The following is an 18,124-nucleotide window of genomic DNA, read 5'->3' as shown; positions in this document are numbered from 1 at the left end:
AGAAGACTGTACACTTGACATGTAGCCCTGTAAAGGAGAGGCTGATGCAAACAAATCTCTACAATGATGGTTTTTCACAACTAGGTAGTGAGCATCAATGCTATGAAATGAATCAAAACCTTAGCAAAGAAGATGGTAGTGAAAAAAATGGCAGATATATAGTGTAAAGGGCAAAGTAAGGAAAAGATGGAACGAAGGCATTAAACTTGAAAATTATAGATAATAAAAGGATGGAGGCAGTAGGGTAATTTGAAAATCATCTGAATGAGGTAAATTACTATGACTAAAGGGTGTTTGCATACTATTTGGAATAATAAAGCGCAAAGAATCTGAATTACTTTAAAGGCCAACTGGATGATGAAAACTAAAAAAGTTCCAAGATCTTTCAGAAAGAAAAGTTACTCAATAAAAGTAACGAATGAGGCAGTCATCCATGAGTTCATAAAACATAAACGAAAACCTAACACAGGAACAGATGGAAACAAAAAGAAAGAAAAAATCTTATACTGTAATATTTGTATACTGAACGGTACTGCAATTAAAGTATTAGAAATTTTTGTTAAAAAAAAACATTGGCTTCATGCCAGAGAGATTAAGAACAAAAGCCACCTTTACAACAAGGCTACATGATAAGTATCATGCAAAGAGAGGAAGATTATACAATTATATACAATTTTGGATCTAGAAAAGGAATTTTACGGCAACAAATGATTACTTGGATGGGAATTACAAAGACAGATAGTACCAGAATTACTTAACTTTTAAGCCAGTAATGTTGTTTTCTACCATAACACTAAATCTAGTTTGAAAAAGTGGCGGAGATAACAGAGAAAGTGATAAAGGTTGGTGTCCAGCTAAATCATAGAGAAGTTGTAGAACTGCCACATGCAGACCACTTCTCGTAAATAGCCGTATCTAAAGAAGTCATAGAATGATTAGGGGAGGACTGTAATGAAAATTTTTGAGGAGTAAAAAGGAATCAAAGAGAGAAGTCAGTCACAAGAGTGGCCATGTGACTGTTATGCGAAAAGTGCGAGTAGTGAACTCTACATCGCGTTATTAAATCTTGTCAGCATTGGTAACAAAATTAAACAAATCTTATCCTTTTAGCACTATTCAACTTTAACAAACTGCACTCCATTGAAATTTATACTTTGAATGTAATCTAACATTGTAGCAGATATCAGAGGATAATTCTTATAAAGGTCTACCTCAATTACTTAAACTTTTACTACTGAATACCAAAACTTCAGCATGCACAGGAATTAAGAAATACTGTAAGTAAAGTGAGTTTTTATTAAAAGTTATGAAGTAATTGAATAAAGTAAACATATATCTCAATATCATATCTCAAGAACAAATTGTCACATTCAATAGAATGACCTTTACTGAAAACTTCACCATCTTGAGAAGTGACCAGGTGATGACCACAATTCAGTTCCCATTTGATAAAACCAATTAACCTGGGTGATCTTTTCAATTTTACCGACATGGGTTGGTATATAGCCTTAAAGGTCAGTGTGAATCTAGCAAAAGAGTATAGTAATTACAAATTATACTCAAATAGGATATATAATTTTTGATATAAAAAACATATTTTTTTTCTATATTTTCATATACAATGGAGACTTAATATATGAACTACTGTACAGTATACTAAAGATTGTGAGAGGGATTATATGAAAGGTGGTAATTAAACTTAACATATTTTGGAGGTCATGTATAATTCTGTAACCGAACTGGGACGTGACCTTATATAAAAGGAATTTATGGCCACAGTCCTAGGCCAGAGACTACAATGGTAAGGAAGAGTGCACTTGTTCTTGCTTCACTTCATTAATTTGTCTTTTACTAGATATAGATTTAAATTTGTCTTCGAATACGTACAGCATACTGTGTTGACACTGAAAGGTATGGAAATTTATAACAAACTGGAAGAGCAAAAGAATTTTACATCCAATTCATTCTAATCAAGGTAGCAATAGATAGAAAAAAGTGTAATATCTATTAAAGTGCAAACCACATAGCATATAGTACGAGAGAAAACCATCCTGCATTACAAACATACAGCTTCCATATTTTTTGGCTATTTCAAGAATCACATTCTGTTTTTACTAATGCATCCATATTTTGATAGAGGTAGCTTGAGCTGTGTGCAATTTTTATTCTTTTTCTGGGAAGAAAAAATTACTATACCTGATGGAAGAAGTATGAACTTTGATTTTTCTCCTTAAAGTACATACAACATAATGTACTGTACGTTACTAAGATGAAATAAACAGGTTGAATTGTGTGACTTAAAGGATGTCTGAATTTCAAAAGAATGCCCATCTAATCTGCAGTTCTTCATATTTGCATGTACAATAAGACAATTTAAATGAAGGGAACAACAGAAGAAATATACATTAAGTTCTTCAGTTTACAAAGGCTTTGATTTAGGTTTCATGGATACAAGGCAGCTCCCATACAAAAGTTGTATATTTTTTATCTTTTACTAATTTCATTTTGTACTATAAATTTATGTTAATGTGATTTCTTTAGTCAGTTATGTTTCCATGTCATAAGTGTATTTTTATGTCATAGATTATGACTTTACCACGACATTAGCATAGGTAAGTGACTTCTGTGCTAACATACAGTTCTTAGTTTGGGTGTGTTGCGACTTCAATGACAATTTGAGCTACAATACAGAGTTTGAATGGATCTCCATTTGTAAACACCAGAACCTACATTAACTATTTTTTGGTGAAATTTATTAGTTCAAAGTAAAAATAAATAATTTGGAAAATACTTTTGAACCAAAGAAGCAGTACATACTTTTCAGCATTTTTGTTAGTACTATATATATTCTAAAGCCCAAGTTACAAGACACTGGAGACATACAGTACTGTACTGACTTTCTTAGTAAGTTATTAGATATTTAAAGCCAATGAGGTACATACAAATCTAATAACAAATCCTTGATAAATTAGCAAGAGTAGGAGGACAATAGATGAAGTCTCCTGAAACTTACTGTACTTTTATTTAGTCAATGGAGTAGAGGTCCAAGCTAATCAAAGGGGAGAGAGAGACCAAATGGTATGATAGTAGAGAATTTATAGCTCTAAAATTTTAAATATATTGTGTAATGAAATAAACTTTTTGAGATTCTAATGAGGCCAAATAACCTTATCTTATTCCCAAATGCTGGGATAGGGAACTTTTGGATGAATTTAAACAAGTCTCTCCAAGTAATAATTTTTGCTGTTTCTATTTTTGAAATACAGTACACAACTATAAAGTTTCGTTTTGGCAATACAGACATCAAAAACACCACTTTTTTTTTTTGTTTTATAAAAATACAATATCAAATATAGCATACACAAAATTAGCATCCAGTTTACAATATAATGCTTGACCATGACTGCTTCAGCAGTAATCCAGAGAATATGGAAGGAAAGACTTGATTTTATGGCATTCCACAGTCAAGATTGACCATATTTATCACACTATTAGGCTACTATTCACATATCAAAATAGTTAACAAAAAATATTAACACATAAAATACTAAGAGAGGCTGTACATATGCATATACAGTACTTGCACTTATAAAAGAAATGAAAAAAAAAAATTCAGGACTATGATGATGAACAGTGTACTTTAGTACAGAGTACGAACACACAAACCACATAAAAATGTTAGGTTTTTACTGCCTCACACACTGTGCTATGGGCTTTTGCCACTGTTACACTGGGATGAACTAGATATGGAATACTACATAATAGAGAAATCCTACAAAATTATCCAGGAGAATACAATAACTGACTTTCTACATCCTAGAAGCCCATAAATTTAGGCCAAAAGCGAGTACAAGAAAGAAAGATGGGAAAAACATGACAGAAGGAAAGGGGAAAGGATTTATGGTCCTTCCACCTAGTGCTCTCACCCAACTCAGTGCTACAATGGTGAAGGCCCATATGACAAAATTCAATGCAGCCAAAATGTCTGCTGATGCCAGAATGGAGAAGCACTACAATTATGCAGGGAAGGAACAAAATTGACTACTTTCTTCCAGTGAAGGGATTAAAGAATAGCACCTCCTATAGGAGAAAGGAATTGCTTGTGGGAAATCCAAAAGATTAACCTGAAGTAGAAGGCGCCTATTGCTTCTCATTCTTCAGTGGTACAAAAACCGTGGAAAATGATAGGTGGGTATGTGAATAGTATACAGTGTACCAATAAGATATCCTCCGGAGATTAACATACAATCTGCAGAATTTGAAAAAAAACAAAAAACACTTTCTCTCAGTGATGAATATTCCACTAGCTTACTGTTTAAATAATGGTTAGTATCTTGCATTAACAATTAAATTTTCCTAAAAATTATACCTAATACTGAAAAGTTATACAAACAAAATGTACAAAGTATTGTAAAAGGTTTCTAAAGTAGGAGTAACAAATTTTTTCCTAATATTGTCATATCAAATACTGTAACCGCCAAAATGCAAATGAAAAACAAGCATTTTCATAATAGGCTTTACCATAAAGTCAAGGTCCATGACCCAAAGGTGGCCAAAAGAAAGTGAAAGTTGACACATGAAAGAGTAGACTATCCCTTCATTAGTGTACTCTTCTTGACACCAAACCCCAATGATCAAAATAGCTTACAACATGGGAATATCCATATAGTATTAATTAAAGATGACGGTTTGTATTCTCAAAGGAACAAGACACTAGTTACAAAACTGCACATTTTAGAAAATGCAAGAGAATCTAAAAATTCATTATACCTGTATTACATTATTTCTAAACTTAATGAATCAGAAAGTTAAAAATGTAATGTAAAGTTATGAAAGATACAGTAGATGAATGTAAAAAAATAAAAAAAAGATCCAAACAATTCAGTGTTTGACTACGGAAGCTGTCTCTGGTAAGAGAAGACCTAGATAGCCATCATTTTACAAGTATAAGTAGTTTCAAAGATTTAGTCCATCTCTCCTGAACATGGGATTAAGGTATATGTAAACTAATATATGAGCTTGTGATTCATACAGTTATGGTACATAGTCAACAAGATTTTTTATGTGCACTGTGCTCTCAATCAAATATTCTACTTTGAATTATGCTATAGGTATTGTACAGCACTTACTTGTTTATTGAAAGGATAAACTGCCATTCCTTTTCATTACTGTACAAATTATTTCCAGGATGGTTATCACAACTTCCTCCATTGGGTAGCACTAGCTACAATGCTGTTTGCCTCGTGCAGTCCTCTTATTACTGCAACCCTGCCTTCAAGTTACAGCAGCAATTCTGTGAGTAGAAATATGTTTCTTTATTTGGTTATTTTAACTTCCCTCTTTGTAAAGATATTGTAAACAAGCAATATTTATCCAATCAGTGGAAGAAGGCAGACAATAACACATCTTAAGTTAACAAAGACTAGTAGTGATACATGTGTCATTATAGTCGTCTTGTAATCCTTGTCACTGAAGCCTAGGCTAACCAATCATAACTCTATCAAACTATGTATGCTAAAGAACATGCTTTTTTGGAAATGTAAAATATCACAAATTTTAAAAATAGTTTGTAGTTTTCTAATTATACAAACCTGAATCCTGTAATAGGAGTAAGCTTTCTGTTGGACTGAAACTTCAACTGTAGTAGATAGTAGGTAGGCCAGGGCACCAGCAACCCATTAAGATACTACCACTAGAGAGTTATGGGGTCCTTTGACTGGGCAGACAGTACTACATTGGATCCTGCTCTCTGGTTATGGTTCACCTTTCCTTTGTCTACACATACACCGAATGGTCTGGCCTGTTCTTTACAGATTCTCCTGTCCTCATACACCTGACAACACTGAGATTACCAAACAATTCTTCTTCACCCAAGCGGTTAACTACTGCACTGTAATTGTTCGGTGGCTACTTTCCTCTTTGTAAGGGTAGAAGTTAGCTAAGGTAAGCAGCTCTTTTAGAAGGACACTTCAAATCAAACCATTGTTCTCTAGCCTTGGGTAGTGCCATAGCCTCTGTACCATGGTCTTCCACTGTCTCTTGGATTAGAGTTCACTTGCTTGAGGGTACACTCGGGCACACTATTCTATCTAATTTCTCTCCCTGTTGTTTTGGTTACTTTTCTTAAAATATTTTGTTTTTCCTTGTTTCCTTTCTTCACTGGGCTATTTTTCCTGTTGGGGCCCCTAGGCTTATAGCACAGGAAAATATATGCGGTTTTCCTACTCTCTCATCGGGGCTAACCAAAGTTTGAACGGGTCCAATTACGAGACCAGAGGACTTATTGAAATACTCGGAGGCTTTATCTTTTGGGAGATCAAGACTGTGACTACCCAGGCTCCCCAAGACTAGTAGATTCTCTTGAAGATTAAAGTTCTGGATGCAAGTTCAATATTGTACTTGGACTAGGAACTGAGCGGTATCTATACCGCAGAAATTGGGGAGCTTCCCCAATAATGAAAGAAATAAACAGTGAATCTGGGTACCATTTGACCTGTAGCTGCTAAGGAGCAATCGGGGTCTTTTTGAATCTCAGTCGTCTACCTACTGTTTAGTAATCAGAAACAAGGAAAGAGGGGAGGAAAGGTGTAAGTGTCTAGAATTCATGGGGATATAGAGAGGCGTCTTTGAACTTTGCTAGCAGTTTGCGACAGGAAGAATCCTGAAACTTTTTTATCCTACTGCATGGCAAACAGGACTAGTGATGGTGAGAAATTAAGCGTTTCTGCCACGCAATGATGTTGGGATAGCCTGAAACCCTAAACCATGACTGTGGATTGAACGTGTCTGGTCGAGCAGTGTTTTTACAAGAACCTCGCACAGCTCCATTCGTCTTCTACTTCCAAGAATGCACCTGCTTCAGAAGGCTTTGTAAATTTGGCTAGGATGGAAGTGCAAACTGCCATTATTGCTACCAAGTGCCCTATCAAACCCTTTGGGAACTAGCAAAGAAGCACTGTAAGCTGAAAATCAGGTGCAATCCTTCTGTCGATCACACCATCTAGATGGGAGGAAATTCAAGTGTTCGCCTTATCCTTTCTCTACATCTGTGGACAGTAGATTCTCAGAGAAGTACTCACGATGTAGTTTGTCATACAACTACTAGGGTAAATCGCCCATATTCCTATTGTCACCCAACCGAAGATAGGGGAACTCTAGTTATAAAGCAGTGAAATTTAAGGAAATATAGCAGCAATCACTGGGAAGGCGGTCTTGTGATCTAGCTTGCTCGTCAATGGGGAAGTCTCTCAAGGTATTGTCTTTGTCCATCTGGAAGGCAGTGAAGGAACAGCTACTCTATATTTGCACTGTTGCTATGATTTGTTTGCTGAGAGCCCTTGAAGTTATCATGTTAAGGTAATCCCAGTTATTCCACTCTCTGTCTCAAGAGTGCTAAAGAACATTATTCTATGTACCTAAATCCACAGATCAAGATAGGCAGAGACTCCCTCAATGCTGAAGTGTGAAGTGATTCCCTTATAAGAGGGAAAAAGGGCAATCACCAAGACCCGTCGGTTGACGAGTGCTAATTGAAACTGCTCAAAAGACTAGTATGAACACTTGGGAACTGGTAGCCAGTCTGAACGGGCTTTAAATTGGTAGCAACTTCACCCAAACATGAAGCTGAGACAACATCCTGTAGGACAGGGAATAAGTCCAAGGTTATGTCTTTCAAGTCTACAGGGATGGGGTGGTCATCATTCTCATGACAGACTGTACGCAGCTAGCCGTGGCCGGTCTGGATTGCGTCTGGAGAACCAAGTCTGAAGACCAATCTTGAATTTCCCGTAGACTATTCCATTTGTAAGCGTAGTCTAGATGTCCGTAAACATTCTCGACAAACTTCATGTTCCTCCATTTTTGTCAGTAAGGGGTAAACTTTGAAAGATCATGAGTAAAATAGACAAGCAGGTCAAGAACATACTGACCAGTACTCACTCAGAGAACCTGCAGGATATCACTGAATTCCATGGTTATTTTTGCCATTCCTCCTTCCAACATGAGCATTTCAACTGAAAGAATGCCCTCCAACCCTAAGAAAGTCAGTAGTGCTTTGGGTACCATCCTTCTACATCTGAAAAAGAGATCTTGGGTTCATTCTAAATTAATGGGGAACTACCTGCCTCTCTAGGGGAAGCAGATAGAACCACCTCCATCAGAACTTGCCCATATGTTACATATGACCCGCCATCCTTCTTCATCACCCCAATACCTAAGGTAGAAGAGAGAGGTTTTACAGAACTCTTAGATTTCGAGGAAGACTCCGAAGGTGAAGGATCCCACTTCGCTACCTTATTCCTCTTCTTACCGTACTCAAGTCATCTGCAATGACAGCCACACTTGCAGGGTAAAGACTACAGTCATGGCCTCTTTAAGAAAGACACAATGAACTCTACCCACGGCAATGACGGCCAATCTAACTTAGTGCTAACTGCAGTCATGGCCCTTGCAAAAAAAGCACAATGAAAGGGGTTTCACTGAGCTCCTGCTCATAAACCTTCCACATCTACAATCCGGAACGTCATGGCAGGACCACATGCCTACACGTGGTGTCTCCATTCATCTACTCAATTAGCAAACTGAAAATAAAAATAAAGTACTGTATAAGCTACGTGGGAAAGCAGGATCCAAGCCCAAGGGCTCCAATAAGGAAAAATAGCCCAGTGACAAAAGGAAATAAACTACAAGAGAAATAATGAACAATTAAAATAAAATATTTTGAAAACGGTAACAACATTAAAACAGATCTTTCATATATAAACTATAAAGAGATATATGTCAGTCTGTTCAGCATAAAAACATTTGCTGCAAGTTTGAACTTTTGAAGTTCGACAGATTCAACTACCTGATTAGGAAGATCATTCCACAACTTGGTCACAGCTGGAATAAAACTTCTAGAATACTGTGTACAGTAATATCAAGCCTCATGATGGAGAAGGCATGACTACAGTATTAGAATTAACTGCATAACTACAGTAGTATTACAAACAGGATGGCACTGTCTGGGAAGATCTCAATGTAAAGGATGGCCAGAATTATAAAAAATCTTATGCAACATGCACAATGAACTAATTGAACGACAGTACCAGAGATTAATATCTAATTTGTCCAACAAATTAAGATGAGATTCAGCAATTGAAGACCAGACAGGAGAATAAAACTCAAAACAAGGTAGAATGAAAGAATTAAAACATTTCTTCAGAATAGATTGATCATTTGTAAGACTTAATTAAAAAGCCAATATTTTGTGCAATTGAAGAAGATAGACATAAATTTGCGCTTTAAAATCACAGGTAAAATCTTAAAGGTCATACAGAGTTAAAGAAACATTATCAATGTTGAGATCCAGATGTTAAGGAGCCACTGCCCTCGACCTACTTACAATCGTACTTGGAATTTTGTTAGGATTCAACTTCATGTCCCCATAATTTGCACCAAGCACTAATTTTAGCTAGATCTCTATTAAAGGATTCAGCAACCCCAGATCTATATTCAGGAGTTGGAATTGATGCAAAAAGAGTAGCATTATCTGCATAGTCCAAACCACATGTCATGTGTATATAGTATGAAAAGTAATGGGCCAAGAACACTACCCTGAGGAACACTAGATATCACATTCCTATACTCACTATGGTGCCCATCAACAACAACTCTTTGTGATTTATTACTTAAAAATTCAATAATGATGCTAAGAAACGACCCACCCACTCCCAACTGTTTGAGTTTGAAGACAAGAGCCTCATGATTAACACTGTCAAAGGCAGCACTAAAATCAAGGCCAATCATTCAAACTTCCTGACCACAATTTAGGGATTTCTGAACAGCAGTGGGAAGTGTAAGAAGGGCATCACTAGCTCCAAGGCCTTTACAAAAGCCAAATTGCAAACTAGAGAACATATGATTTTTACCTTCAGCAATTCTATTTAGACGTTTTGCCAAAATCACGTTTAAAAATTCGATAATATGTTATTTTCCTTAGTAAAATAAATTTTTGAATATACTTACCCGATGATCATGTAGCTGTCAACTCTGTTGCCCGACAGAAATCTAAGGTCGGGATACGCCAGCGATCGCTATACAGGTGGGGGTGTACACAACAGCGCCATCTGTCGAGTAGGTACTCAGGTACTTCTTGTCAACAAGAACTCAATTTTCTCCTCGGTCCACTGGTTCTCTATGGGGAGGAAGGGAGGGTCCTTAAATTCATGATCATCGGGTAAGTATATTCAAAAATTTATTTTACTAAGGAAAATAACATTTTTCAATATTAATCTTACCCGATGATCATGTAGCTGATTCACACCCAGGGGGGTGGGTGGAGACCAGCATACATGTTAACATAAGAAGCTAAGTATCCCGTATTTCATTTTAGCAGTTATTCAAAATAACAAACATAAAATAAATAAGTACCTGGTAAGGAAGTCGACTTGAACCATTACTCTGCCTTTTTAAGTACGTCTTCCTTACTGAGCCTAGCGATCCTCTTAGGATGCTGAGCGACTCCTAGGTGCTGAAGTATGAAGAGCTGCAACCCATACTAAAGGACCTCATCACAACCTCTAATCTAGGCGCTTCTCAAGAAAGAATTTGACCACCCGCCAAATCAACCAGGATGCGGAAGGCTTCTTAGCCTTCCGTACAACCCAAAAAACAACAATAAAAAGCATTTCAAGAGAAAGATTAAAAAAGGTTATGGGATTATGGGAATGTAGTGGTTGAGCCCTCACCTACTACTGCACTCGCTGCTACGAATGGTCCCGGGGTGTAGCAGTTCTCGTAAAGAGACTGGACATCTTTGAGGTAAAATGATGCGAACACTGACTTGCTTCTCCAATAGGTTGCATCCATAACACTCTGCAGAGAACGGTTCTGTTTGAAGGCCACTGAAGTAGCGACAGCCCTAACTTCATGTGTCCTTACCTTCAGCAAAGCAAGGTTTTCTTCCTTCAGATGAGAATGGGCCTCTCTAATCAAAAGCCTGATGTAATAAGAAAGCGCGTTCTTAGACATCGGTAAAGCAGGTTTCTTGATAGAACACCATAAAGCTTCTGATTGTCCTCGTAATGGCTTTGTACGTCTTAAATAGTACTTAAGAGCTCTTACTGGGCAAAGTACTCTCTCTAGTTCGTTCCCCACCAAGTTGGACAGGCTTGGGATCTCGAACGACTTGGGCCAAGGACGAGAAGGAAGCTCGTTTTTAGCTAAAAAACCAAGCTGCAAGGAACATGTAGCCGTTTCAGATGTAAAACCTATGTTCCTGCTGAAGGCGTGAATCTCACTGACTCTTTTAGCTGTTGCTAGGCAAACGAGGAAAAGTGTCTTTAATGTGAGATCCTTAAAAGAGGCTGATTGAAGCGGTTCAAACCTTGCTGACATCAGGAACCTTAAAACCACGTCTAGGTTCCAGCTTGGTGTGGTCAACCGACGCTCCTTTGAGGTCTCAAAAGACTTAAGGAGGTCCTGTAGATCTTTGTTGGTGGAAAGATCTAAGCCTCTGTGGCGGAAGACCGCTGCCAACATGCTTCTGTAACCTTTGATCGTAGGAGCTGATAGTGATCTTACATTCCTTAGATGTAGAAGGAAGTCAGCTATCTGCGTTACAGAGGTACTGGTTGAGGAAACTGCATTCGCCTTGCACCAGCTTCGGAAGACTTCCCATTTTGACTGATAGACTTTGAGAGTGGATGTCCTCCTTGCTCTGGCAATCGCTCTGGCTGCCTCCTTCGAAAAGCCTCTAGCTCTAGAGAGTCTTTCGATAGTCTGAAGGCAGTCAGACGAAGAGCGTGGAGGCTTGGGTGTACCTTCTTTACGTGCGGCTGACGCAGAAGGTCCACTCTTAGAGGAAGAGTCCTGGGAACGTCCACTAGCCATTGCAGTACCTCGGTGAACCATTCTCTCGCGGGCCAGAGGGGAGCAACCAACGTCAACCGTGTCCCTTCGTGAGAGGCGAACTTCTGTAGTACCCTGTTGACAATCTTGAACGGAGGGAACGCATACAGGTCTAGATGGGACCAATCCAGAAGAAAGGCATCCACGCGAACTGCTGCTGGGTCTGGAATCGGAGAACAATACATCGGGAGCCTCTTGGTCATCGAGGTAGCGAATAGATCTATGGTGGGCTGACCCCACAGGGCCCATAGTCTGCTGCAAACATTCTTGTGAAGGGTCCACTCTGTGGGGATGACCTGACCCTTCCGGCTGAGGCGATCTGCCATGACATTCATGTCGCCCTGAATGAACCTCGTTACCAGCGAAATCTTTCGATCTTTTGACCAAATGAGGAGGTCCCTTGCGATCTCGAACAACTTCCTCGAATGAGTCCCTCCTTGCTTGGAGATGTACGCCAAGGCTGTGGTGTTGTCGGAGTTCACCTCCACCACCTTGCTTAGATGGAGGGACTTGAAGTTTATCAAGGCCAGATGAACTGCCAAAAGCTCCTTGCAGTTGATGTGAAGTGTTCTTTGCTCCTGATTCCACGTGCCCGAGCATTCCTGTCCGTCCAGTGTCGCACCCCAGCCCGTGTCCGATGCGTCCGAGAAGAGACGGTGGTCGGGGGTCTGAACAGCCAATGATAGACCTTCCTTGAGAAGAATGCTGTTCTTCCACCACGTCAGTGTAGACCTCATCTCTTCGGAAATAGGCACTGAGACCGCCTCTAGCGTCATGTCCTTTCTCCAGTGAGCAGCTAGATGATACTGAAGGGGGCGGAGGTGGAGTCTCCCTAACTCGATGAACTGGGCCAGCGATGAAAGTGTCCCTGTTAGACTCATCCACTGCCTGACTGAACATCGGTTCCTTCTCAGCATGCTCTGGATGCATTCTAGAGCTTGATTGATCCTTGGGGCCGACGGAAAAGCCCGAAAAGCTCGACTCTGAATCTCCATACCTAGATAGACAATGGTTTGGGATGGGACGAGTTGGGACTTCTCTATATTGACCAGGAGACCCAATTCCTTGGTCAGATCCATAGTCCATCTGAGATTCTCCAGACAGCGACGACTTGACGGAGCTCTTAAAAGCCAGTCGTCCAAATAGAGGGAGGCTCTGATGTCTGCCAAGAGAAGGAATTTGGCAATATTCCTCATCAGTTTGGTAAACACAAGAGGTGCCGTGCTTAGGCCAAAGCACAGGGCTTGGAACTGGTACACGACCTTTCCAAAGACGAACCTTAGGAAACGTTGGGAGTCTGGATGGACGGGGACATGAAAGTACGCGTCTTTCAGGTCTAACGAGACCATCCAGTCTTCCTTCCTGACCGCTGCTAGGACCGACTTCGTCGTCTCCATTGTGAACGTCTGCTTGGTGACAAAAGCATTGAGAGCACTGACGTCCAGCACCGGTCTCCAACCTCCTGTCTTCTTGGCTACCAGGAAGAGACGGTTGTAGAAGCCCGGGGATTGATGGTCCCGGACTATGACTACCGCTCCCTTTTGTAGCAAGAGCGACACCTCTTGTTGCAACGCTAGCCTCTTGTCCTTCTCCCTCTTAATGAGAGAATGCCTTGACGAAGTCATTGAGCTTCAGCACGGCATTTCATTCCCGTGCTGAAACTTGGTGACGGGCAAGAGGGCTCTCGAACTTGGGGAAATTGCTCCCCCAGTTCGAATCTAAATTTCTCTCTTTTACCTTTTTCTTTTTCTCAATACTACTTCGACCTTATCCTAATTTCACAAACTTTCTTTAGTCTTGCTTTCCAAACTCTATGAGAAAAATTTCCCTCATTATATGTGTGTATATATTATGTACATATATATTTATTTATTTTTTTTTTTTTCTTTTCTCCTATGGCTTGGATGTTTTCACATCCATTGTAGCCCCGGCGGGGATGTTCATACATCCTTTATTGCTGCCTGCTTTGATGAGTGGGAGGAGGTATCACGGTTGGGAGGTGTTTGCATTCAAAGCTATGTATGAGAGTATTGGATGATTTCAGCCATCCCGAAGATGGTTTGGACCTTTTTGGCGGAACTATTCTCAAGTGTTGGGTCTTCGGAATCCAGGGGGATCCAATGCTTGGGGTAGGACTCTCGGCTTTTGGCCGGAAGCCCGTCATTATAGATATGGGGAGGATGATTCCATAATTTCTTGGTCTCAGTCCTAACAGGCGGGTTCAGCTTACACCTGTGCCTCTATATCTGTTTTGATGCTATCCTTCGGGTAGGGTATGGAGTGGACCATCTGGGAAGTATACTCTCATTGTGCCGATAGTAGAGAGTGCAAATTTCCTTTCCGACGCGTGATGGCCTAACATTCTCGAGCAGGTACATCAAACTAACTCTTTTCCCTCTCTTTACTATAATGGATTCTTTAAGGAACGAACCCCCATCCCCTGGATACGCTGACTCTCCCCCGGCACTGTTGACGACCTCTGCTAATGTGATGAGGGATAGCTCTGTTGATGACCTCGGAACGGGAAAGGACCATTCTACTGATATTTCTAAATCGAGTAATTTGGGTAACACGAGGAAACTTCGAATCCTCCATGTTACACAAATTTCAATAGAAACAAATTATGATGATCTATGTAAAGCATTTGAATGCTATGGATGCATAAAAGAAATAAGGATGAAACTTGAAGCTGAAACTTGGGATTCATGGATATCTTATAGTAGTTATGACGAAGCATTTAGTGCAATAAGTAATTTGAATAATATTAAAATTAATAACTTGAATGTTGCGGCTGCTCTCTGCGATAAGGTACCAAAAGATTTAGATGTGTACAGGCCTGCCGATTGGTTGGAAAAAGGCGCAGATTTAGTCATGCCCTCCCAGAGAAATCCAAAACCACCGATGTGGCTTATAGCTGAATCAAAGGGGGTTACAGGGAATTATTTTAAAATATGCAAATTGATTCAGAAAAAAGTAAGAACTATTGCACCAGGCGATATATCTCGTTTCGGAAAAAATAGTTTCCTTATCCATGCCAAATCCAGTACACAGTCGGTAATATTGTCCAATATGAAAATAAATAATGATGACATTAAGTTAGATGTCAAACCCCACCTAAATTTTAGCTACAGAAGGGGCGTAGTTTTTAACAGAGACCTATATGATTTTACAGAGGAGGAGATACTGGCCATGTGTCCATTAAATGTTTGGAAAGTTCATAAAGTCCCAGGTACATCAATGATAATCCTTACGTTCCAGGATGCTGATGTACCTTTTCATATTATTATCGAGAACGAAAGGATTAAAGTAAGACCCTTCAAGCAGAAGCCATTGCAATGCTTTAATTGTTTTAAATTTGGGCACCCGTCCAAAGTTTGCAAAAATGAGAAGATGTGTGGTATTTGCTCCAAATCTTACCATGGAGAGTGTGCACTTGGAGCCAGGTGTTTAAATTGCAGCTCGAATCACAAATCCACAGACAAGATTTGCGAGCTATATAAGTTGGAGGAAGCTGCCCTCAACAAATCAAACTTAGAACACATAAGTGTGACCCATGCCAAAAGACTATTAAATAAATCAAATACATATGCTAAGGCATTAAAATCAAACCAACCTAGCACTGCCAATAGCTCAAAAAAAAGTATACTATCTGACAAAATGTCAAATAACGAGGTAACCATATCACCTCCTGAGGCTTTACCACGGTGTATTAACACTAGGTCATTGCCCATTGCTGTACAGCCTTCAGCCGCCATTACAAAAAGTAATACAAACCTCTCTCAGGCCATGTCCTTGCCTGATCTGATGGAGGTTCCACTTAAGACTAACTTACCTGATGCACCTGTTGTGGGAAAGGTGCAAAAACCTCGAATCCCACCATCTATTAATCGCAAAAGAGAGAGACCTCCATCTCTCTCTCCACCCTCCATTAGAAACGTTAAGGTTATGACATCAAATAGATTTGATGTTTTGTCTGTTGATGTTTCTAATGAACCAGAAGATGGACTGAATAAATCAGAAATTCAAGTTGAGGTCCACCATCCACCTCAACAAATAGATAAAAAGAATACAAAGAAAATCACCAACGTTAAACCCAACATAACAAGACCACCTCTGAAGAAACCTACTGGTAATAATGTTACATTAAAAACTGCTAATGGGAAGACCTCATCCAAGATGTCTTCCAGAAATAATCCATAGTTTTCTCCTCCATTTTGCAATGGAACTGTCAGGGTTTGAGGGCAAAATATGAAGAACTTAAGCTCCTAATTCATGAGCATTCCCCCATAATTGTATGTCTACAGGAAAGTATGCTTGATTCTAACACTCCTAGTCCTCGAGAGTATGTTAGCTATAGAACACCATATAATCAACAAGCAGGGAGCCATGGCGGAAGTCTCATGTACATTCGTCGAGATGTTCCCCAAATACCCATGTCTATACGTACAACCCTGCAGGCAGTTGTTGTACAAATTGATATAGGGAGAAAATATACAATATGCTCTCTGTACTTACCTCCAAATGATAATATTTTATATGATGATTTAGCAGAGGTCATTCAACAACTCCCTCAACCTTTTCTCTTACTGGGAGATATGAATGGTAGACATCCTTTATGGGGTGATGTTTTGGCCAACACAAGGGGCAATATTATCTCATCAATTGTGGAGAATGAGGATGTGGGACTCCTTAATACAGGAGAGCCCACACACTTCCATGTTCAGACAGGTACTTTGTCATGCATTGACCTTTCAATTGCAAGCTCTAACTGCCTTCTTGATTTTGATTGGAGGACATTAGATGATTGGCATACTAGAGATCATGCACCAATCATTATAAACACCAACAAGGGTCCGCCTTTGCAAAGATCGCCACGTTGGAATCTAGACAAGGCAGACTGGGTTAAATTTTGTGAGCTAAGTGAAATCGAAGGGAGAGCAGAACAGTTTGAAAGTGTTGATGATGCCATAGACCTACTGAATGGAACTCTTCATACAGCAGGAGTCAATTCAATTCCCAAAACAACAGGGTTATTCAAACGACGACCAGTCCCGTGGTGGTCTTCAGAACTAACTGCACTCCACAGAGCCACAAGAAGATCTCTAACACGATTGCGTAGACGCAGAACTGATGAGAATTTAATAATGTACAAGAAATGTAGAGCACAGTTCCGTCGTGCCATAAAAGAAGCAAGGCGCCAGTCATGGATGTCTTTTGTTTCCTCTATTAACAGTAGAACACCACCATCTTCTGTGTGGAGGAAAGTAAAAAAGATAGCTGGCAAATTCACCCCCAACCCACCACCAGTGTTGAAGGTGAATGGCCAGTATGTAACTGAAGCAAATGAAGTTAGCAATGCCCTGGCTAATCATTTTTCAAATGTATCCAGCAAGTGTGAAGGAGCCCCTGGTCACCAGTATAGGAGCACTGAAGAAAAGAAAATTTTAAATTTTGCAACAAGAAGGGAAGAGTCGTATAATTCTCCTTTCACTGAAAGAGAATTTGATTCCGCACTTGCTCATTGCAACGATACAGCCCCTGGACCCGATGGAATTCCATATGCAATGATTAAACATGTACATTTTAATACAAAGCTATTTATTTTAAGCATTATTAATAGAATATGGCATGATCATAGCTACCCAAGTGTTTGGGAACTAGCCATTATTTTAGCCTTTTTAAAACCCGGTAAAGACAAGTTTTTAGCAGCAAACTATCGTCCTATTGCATTGACATCTTGTTTATGTAAAATCATGGAGAAGATGGTCAATGCAAGGCTGATATGGTACCTTGAAAAGAAAGGTATTTTATCACCGATTCAATGTGGATTCCGAAAAATGCACTCAACGACTGATGTGTTGATACGACTTGAGTCATCTATTTGTGAAGCCTTTGCTTCCAAACAGCACCATGTTACAGTATTTTTTGACCTTGAAAAGGCATATGATACCACATGGAGATATGGTATTCTTAAAACCATTCATGAATTGGGATTGAGAGGAGAGCTGCCACTATTTATTCAGGCATTTCTTTCACGTAGAGTTTTTCAAGTGAGAGTGGGGGAAACTCTATCAGAGAGTAAGTGCCAGGAAGAAGGAGTTCCTCAGGGTAGTGTGCTGAGTGTAACCCTTTTTGCACTAGCAATTAATGGGATATCCTCAGCCATTCCCCAGGATGTTCTCTCAACACTATTTGTGGATGATCTCTCAATATCATTTGCTGGCACTAGAATGGC

The 18,124-nt window shown here is 39.5% G+C and overlaps 2 long non-coding RNA genes across 2 annotated transcripts in view; one reads left to right on the top strand and one right to left on the bottom strand.

Moving 5' to 3' along the window:
* The window catches only part of LOC137623548 (uncharacterized), a 40,575-nt gene that overhangs the window by 13,384 nt on the left and 9,067 nt on the right, over positions 1-18,124 (top strand). The window contains exon 2 of the long non-coding RNA XR_011040604.1: positions 5,188-5,295. This is a non-coding gene — a long non-coding RNA (uncharacterized lncRNA). The remainder of the gene's footprint in view (positions 1-5,187; positions 5,296-18,124) is intronic.
* LOC137623541 (uncharacterized) overlaps positions 1-18,124 on the bottom strand; it is a 35,724-nt gene that overhangs the window by 9,882 nt on the left and 7,718 nt on the right. Inside the window, exon 2 of the long non-coding RNA XR_011040603.1 lies at positions 5,130-5,293. This is a non-coding gene — a long non-coding RNA (uncharacterized lncRNA). The remainder of the gene's footprint in view (positions 1-5,129; positions 5,294-18,124) is intronic.

The sequence above is a fragment of the Palaemon carinicauda genome, chromosome 2 (assembly GCF_036898095.1).
Source record: "Palaemon carinicauda isolate YSFRI2023 chromosome 2, ASM3689809v2, whole genome shotgun sequence".
Taxonomy (NCBI): Eukaryota; Metazoa; Arthropoda; class Malacostraca; order Decapoda; family Palaemonidae; genus Palaemon; species Palaemon carinicauda.
Note: the sequence above shows the minus strand (reverse complement) of the source record. Positions and strands in the feature narration are given on the sequence as shown.